The 7112-nt window shown below is 48.7% G+C and overlaps 1 long non-coding RNA gene across 1 annotated transcript in view; it reads right to left on the bottom strand.

Moving 5' to 3' along the window:
- Positions 1-2768: 2768 nt before the first annotated feature.
- Positions 2769-7112, bottom strand: part of LOC102501457 (uncharacterized) — a 20072-nt gene continuing 15728 nt past the window's right edge. The window contains exons 2-3 of the long non-coding RNA XR_335944.1: positions 4857-5108; positions 2769-2846 (exon numbers count right to left, since the gene is read on the bottom strand). This is a non-coding gene — a long non-coding RNA (uncharacterized LOC102501457). The remainder of the gene's footprint in view (positions 2847-4856; positions 5109-7112) is intronic.

Here is a 7112-nt window from a genome sequence, read left to right as displayed (position 1 = left end):
TCTCCAGAGTAACCGTGCAGAATGAAATCAGCAAGTGTTTGTCCAGTGTGTTTGCCAAGTGTTTCCCTCAAGGCTGCTGACGGCCATTCATGCAAGGCAGTGTTCCTCAACATCAGCAACAGGCAGACTCTGGACGGTAAAAAGCAGACATGCTCCCGGTCGCTCGAGAACCCTTTCTTATTCACGCAGCAGCAGTCCAGGCACCGGGAGAGGTAACAGAGACAGGGAGTTAATAAAAACATGATTCCTGCAGGGACCAGCAGTTAGCGTAATGGCTATGTTGCTGGACTCCCATGTAGTCGACAGCAGTTCATGTCCCGGACCCGGTGGCTTAAAACTCAAGCCGGGCACATGTGCGTGCGTGCCCAAGATCCCGAGAGAAGAATGGAGGAGAAAGGATTGCGGCGTGGCCATCCCCTCTAGGGGATGATTTCTCACTTTCTGTCTCTCTCTGTCTGGCTGGCAAGCGCATGCGCCCTATGGCAAAAAACCTCTCCACAAAAACAAAAACAAAAACAATACATGATTCCTGCCACTAAGTCCGCAGAGGGAGCAGTCATTAATGAAGTCATCACACGATGGGCTGCAAATTACAGCTGGTGTCCTAAGGTGGGGGCGTCTAATGTTCTGTGAGCAGATAATAACAGGGAGAGTTGACTTACTCAGAGGGGATCGCACAGTCTCCCTATGGAAGGGGTAATGAGCCGCCTTCTGAAAGAGCCGTAGATTTGAATCAAGCGCATAGTGGGGGTGAGGGCCTGCCTTGCTGTGGCGGGGAAGGCAGGTGGATTCCACACGACCAGCTGAGTGTTTCGAGTCCTGGGCGCAGTGACTGGAAAAACACCAGGCTCATGTGCGTGGGTGCCCCAAATCCTAAGAGGAGAATGGGAAGAGAAGGCAGCATCACCATCCGCCCTGAGGGGTCTGTCCTCACTCTCTTATGTGTCTCTCTCTCCAGCAAGTGCACATGCCCGATGATAAAGTAATTAAACAAACAGGGACCAGCAGTTAGCATAATGGCTATGTTGCTGGACTCCCATGCAGTTGACCGTGGTTCGTGTCCCAGACCCAACGGCTTAAAACTCACGCAGGGTGCACGTGCGAACGTGCATGCCCAAGATCCCAAGAGGAGAATGGAGGAGAGGGGATTGCGGTGTGGCCATCCCCCCGGGGAGTGATTTCTCGCTTTCTGTCTCTTTGTCTCTCTCTGTCTGGTGAGCGCACATGCCCTATAGCAAAAAAAAAAAAAAAAAAGAATTAAACAAACAAAAAAGTGGGGCAAAAGGTATTGCAATTAGTGGGCAAGCAGGTGACGTGGCAGTTAAGGTGGCCGGACCCCATGTGGCCAGCTGTGCAGCCTGAGTCCCGGCCCCTCAGTGGTGGGAAGAACATGCCAGGTACGTGAGTGTGCATGCCCCAGATCCCGCGAGGGGAGCAGAGGTAGGATTGCGGCATGGCCATCGCCCCCGGAAGTGCTTTCTCACCTTCTCTCTCCCTGACAAGCCCATACACCCTCTAGCAAAACCTAAAAACTAAAGAAAAGAAAAAAGTGTTGTCATCAGAATGGCCAGCCTGGACAAAGGCCCTGTCGCAGGAAGGAACACACCTGTCTGAGAGACCAAAAAAGTCAGCGTGAAGAGTACAGAGAGCAGGGCAGGAGACACCACCTGCATCCCCTGCACTGCCACCACCCGCATCCCCAGTTCTCTCCCCTACCCCCACCCAGGGCACGCAGAGGAGCACTCCCTGCTCCCTGAGAGTCTGGTGCAATCCTCAGAGCTGGACGGGGCAGCAGAAGTGGTCCTGTTGCCTCTCAGTGGAAGCCTTTAGGAGGTTCTCCATGTTCTCTTTCTCACGTGCCGCAGGGAAGGGGCGCTCCGGGTCCCTGAGCCGCAACATGAAGGTCCGCAGCTGTGCTGTCGGCTCTGTGTAATTCTGCTGTTTTAACTGTTGGGCCAGGGGTCTAGTCCATTTACAACTGTATTTACATATCACCAACATTCATTGGCATTATTCATGGATTTCCTTAGCAAGTTTATGTTTTAAAATAGTTATTTCATTTAACTTTACTTATTTATTTACCTATTTTTAAAAATTTAACCAGAAAGGGACAGAGTGAGAGAGATAGAGAGAGAGAGAAGGAAGGCGAGAGGGCAAGCCACCAGGTTCAGGATTCGAACCACAGTTGGCCATGTGGGAATCCAGTGCCCTTAAGCACCAACCACCAGCTGGGCCCTCAAGATTTTTCAAAACTGCATCTACTTTGCAGCAAATGATAGCAAAAGTCTTTTTCTTATGAAAATTTTTAAGAATTATTTGAGGGACCAGCAGGTGGCGTGGTGGTTAAGGTGCTGGACACTCCCACATGGCTGACCACGATTTGAGTCCTGGACCCGGCAGTTTGCTTTCTCAGTCTCTCTCTCTCTGTCTCTCTCTGGTCAAATTAAAATAAATGAATGAATAAATAAAATAAGTAATTATATTTTAAAAAAAGAATGATTTGATTTAACTATTTATTTAAATTTGACAAGAGAGGGACAGAGCGAGAGCAAGAGAGAGAAGAAGTGAGAAAGCAAGCCAACAGGTCTGGGATTGAACCATGGCTGGCCAAGTGGGAGTGACCAGCACCTAAACAACCGCGCCACCTGCTGGTCCCAGAAGTAAGTAATACTGTTACACACATTTTCCAGATGAAGAAGCCGAGGCCCAGAGGGGTTAGACAATTTGCCCAAGGTCACAGGTCTAGGCGATGATTTACCTAATATTGAATCCCAGATCTGTCCAACTCCTTAATAAATTGGCCCAATTCTTTTTTGTTGCTGTTGCCAGGGGGTGCATGCTCTTGCCTAAGAGAGACAAGAGAGGGGAAGTGAGAAATCATTCCTTGGGGGAGGGCCACACCGCATTCCCTTCTCGATTTTTCTCTCAGGATTTTGGGCACACACATATACATTCCCTGGGGTCATTTTTAAGCCGCCAGGTATGGGACTCAAACCATGATCCACCATGTGGGAATCCAGAGCCTTAACCATCACGCCACCTACCAGTGCCATGGGCCCAATTCTTTTTATTTAGTTTTGGAGAGAGAGATTTTGTTATAGGGCGCCTGTACTCACCGGAGAGACAGAGAGAAAGTGAGAAATGGCCCCCTCATGCCACAGTCCCTTACTCTCCATTCTTCTCTTGGGATTTTGAGTATACACACACACACACACACCTGGAACGAGTTTCAAGCCTCCAGGTCTAGTACTCGAACCATGGTCAGCCATGTGGGAGTCCAGCACCTTAACCACCACCACCTGCTGGCCCTGATGGGCCTAATTCTTATTTATTTATTTATTTATTTATTTTTAGAGAGGTTTTTGCTATAGGGCTCTTGCGCTCGCCAGAAAGACAGAGAGAGACAAGAGAGAGCGAGAAATCTCCCCCCAGGGAGGATGGCCACGCCGCAATCCCTTCTCCTCCATTCTCCTCTCGGGATCTTGGGCACGCACGCACACACGCTCGACGTGAATTTTAAGCCACCGGGTCCAGGATGCGAACCACGGTTGACTACGTGGGAGTCCAGTGACACAGCCATTACGCTGACTGCTGGTCCCAAGCCTAACCTAATTCTTATGAAACACCGTTCATACCTGGAGAGGGAAAGCTCTCTTGGACTGAGTGCCTTCTAGGGAAGGGTGATGTCTTGGCATTCCCAGCACAGGGTCTGCCACCTACACAAGTGCCAATGTATATTTTTGGAAGTTATGAGTGACAGATTAAAAATATATATTTTTTGGCAGGGCCAGCAGATGGCATGGTGGTTAAGGGCACTGGACTCCTTCATGGCTGACTGCAGTTCGAGTCCCAGATCTGGCAGCTTGTTTTCTTTCTCTCTTTCCTTCTCTGTCTTGCTCTGTCCCTCTCTGGTCAAACGAAAAAATAAATGAAGTTGGGACCAGCACTTGGCATTATGGCTATGTTGCTGGACTGTCATGTAATTGACTGAGGTTCAAGTCCCAGACCCGGTAGCTTAAACTCATGCCAGGCGCGTGTGCATGCGTGCCCAAGATCCCAATAGGAGAATGGAGGAAAAGGGATTGTGGTGTGGCCCTCTCAAAAAAAAATAAATAAATAAATAAAATAAATAAAATAATTCTTTAAAAAAATTAATTCAGCCAGGACCAGCAGATGACATAATTGCTATGTTGCTGGACTCCTATGTAGTCCACCGCGGTTTAAGTACCGGACCCGGTGGCTTAGACTCATGCCGGGTGCCTGTGCGTGCAGGCCCAAGATCCTGAGAGGAGAATGGAGAAGGGATTGTTGATTGGCCATCTCCCCGGGGGGCGATTTCTTGCTTTCTGTCTCTCTGTCTCTGTGTTTCTGGGGAGTACATGGGCCCTACAGCAAAAAACCTCTCCCAAAAAATTAATAAATAAATTCAGCATTGATAAGCTACATTAACTCTTAGGAATTATATTTTGTATTTATGTACTCAAATTGCCTATCTGGTTTTAAATTCCTTGAGGTCAGAGTGTTGATACAATGTTTGTACCTCCCACAGTTGGCAGGGCCAGTCCTCAGCCGTAGTGTAGGGGGTCCCTTCACCTGAATCCACACAGGCTGTAAGTGCTGACAGGGCCCGGGCCTCGTCAGTGCAGGGCACAGGCCCTGTTCCTTCCACACCATGCCGCCTGCTTTCTTTCCTCCAGGATTTCATCCAGTGTTATCCAGGAACATGCAATTTATGGCCTAACCATCTATGGTAGCAAAACAAGTTGTTTTTGTTTGTTTTTTGTTTTCTATTCAGTTTTGAATAATACCCTAAGTCGTCTATTATTTGGGAAAAAAATAGACAAAACACAACTGACCGTACATGTCATTGAATGGCTTGAAGGATGTAGCACCAGCCAGCCAAAGCCCAGAAAGGCAGAGCAGCCGGCAAGAGCATCCTGAGATTGTCTCCACTTCCACTCGTCCTTTGAATGAGCTCTCCAGGTGTCATTTCCACCGATGACGTGACTCAGCTTCGGACGCCCAGGGTGCACTGAACCAGGACACTGTCTTACCCACACTTCTATCCAGACGAAGCCTGATGTGGCATTTACTGAACTTTTGTGGACCTAAACCCCAGGAAGAAATGCATTTTACAGCCCAGCAGGTGGCATGGAAGCTAAGGTGCTGGACCCCACCAGGCCATCTAGGCGGTTCAAGTTTCACGTGTGGGAGCTCAAAATCCCAAAAGGAGAATAAAGGAGAAGGGACTACAGTGTGGCCAACACCCCTGTGAGGTTGCTTTCTCACTTTTCCTCTCCCTCTCTTTTGCTCTGTCTCTTTCTGGCAAGCACCCACACCATGTAGCAAAAAAAATAACCAGCAGACAAAAGAAAGAAAGTGCATTTTGCAGGAGACCAGGAGGTGGTGTGGTGGTTAAGGCGCTAGACACTCCCACATGGCCGACTAGGGTTCAAGTCCTGAATCTGGTGGCTTGCTTTCTCACTTCCTCTCTCTCTCACTCTCACCCTCTGTCTCTCTCTGGTCAAACTAAAATATAAATGAATGAATAAATAAAATAAAATAAATAATAAAAAAAAAAGAAAGAGCATTTTGCATTGCAACCCAGTACATAGGGATGCGTGTGGCTCTTTACACTCCTGTGGGATGCACTCTGATGTCCGGTCCATTTCTACTTTGTATTTTATTCTATTTCTTCTTCTTTTTTTTTTTTTTTTTTGGAGAGGTTTTTGCTATAGGGTGCGTGCGCTCGCCAAAAAGACAGAGAGAGACAGAGAGATAGAAAGCAAGAAATCACCCCCCAGGGGGGATGGCCATGCTGCAATCCCTTCTCCTCCATTCTCCTCTCGGGATCTTGGGCATGCACGCATACATGCCTGGCGTGAGTTTAAGCCGCCGGGTCCGGGACTTGAACCGCGGTTGACTACATGGGAGTTCAGCAACATAGCCATTACGCTAACTGCTGGTCCCTCTATTTCCTCTTTTTAAAAAAATCTATTTACAAGTTTCCAGTTAAATTTCACCACCCTCTGAGTTCTGCAGCTTGAAAACACAGGTCCAGGGCATGTCAGGAAGATGCCGTCCTAGGAGTCTCAGCTCTCAGACAGCAGAACACATAAGTCTTTTTTTGCCAGAGAGATTTTTGCTATAGGGCACGTGCGCTCGCCAAACAGACAGAGAGAGACATAGAGACAGAAAGCAAGAAATCACCCCCCAAAGGGGATGGTCAAGCCGCAATCCCTTCTCCTCCATTCTCCTCTCGGGATCTTGGGCACGCACGCACACGCACCAGCGTGAGTTTTAAGCCACCGGGTCCAGGACGCGAACCGCGGTTGACTACGTGGGAGTCCAGCGACGTAGCCATTACGCTAACTGCTGGTTCCCAGAACACATATGTCTTACGTCCTCAGCATCTGCCGCCCTCTGTTCTGGATGAAAGAGGCGAGCAGCTACTTACCAGGGTGATGAACTAAGAACTGGGACTGCAAGGATGACTAAACTTGGAAGCCAAAGCGAGATCTTCGCCCTAGGAGAACTTACAGCCTAGTGAGGAAATGAACTCGCAACCGCTAATAATGTAAATTAAATTAAAATTAAATCAGAACAACTTTTTAATGACAAAATCACTGTCAGTCAGAGGACCCAGCTCCCGTGGCGTGTGCTGTTAAAATGCTATGCTCCACAGGCCAGGACCATATGGGCGACTCGGGTTGGATTTCTGTCATCCCATCAACTTGGGGAAGGTAAGTCAAGAGGATCTCAAGGCCGGCTGGCCTGGACAACACAAGATCCTATCTGGAAGAGGTGGGGTGCTGGGATCAGCAGATGGTGTAATGGTTAGGTCGCTGGACTCCCATGTTGTCAACCACAGTTCAAGTACTAGACCAGGAGGCTTAAACCTCACGCCGGGCGCATGTGCGTGCGTGCCCGAAGTTCAGAGAGGAGAATGGAGAAGGGATTGAAGCTTGGCCATCCCACCTGGGGGGTGATTTCTCACTTTCTGTCTCTGTCTCTCTCTGTCTTTCCTGTGAGCACGCATGCCCTATAGCAAAAATCTCTCTTTTTTTTTTTTTTTGGAGAGATTTTCACTGTAGGGGGCGCGCGCTCGCCCG

The sequence above is a fragment of the Tupaia chinensis genome, unplaced genomic scaffold, assembly GCF_000334495.1.
Source record: "Tupaia chinensis unplaced genomic scaffold, TupChi_1.0 Scaffold000574_1, whole genome shotgun sequence".
NCBI classification, from domain to species: Eukaryota; Metazoa; Chordata; class Mammalia; order Scandentia; family Tupaiidae; genus Tupaia; species Tupaia belangeri.
The sequence above is the reverse complement of the archived record's forward strand: the minus strand, read 5'-3'. Positions and strand labels throughout refer to the sequence as shown.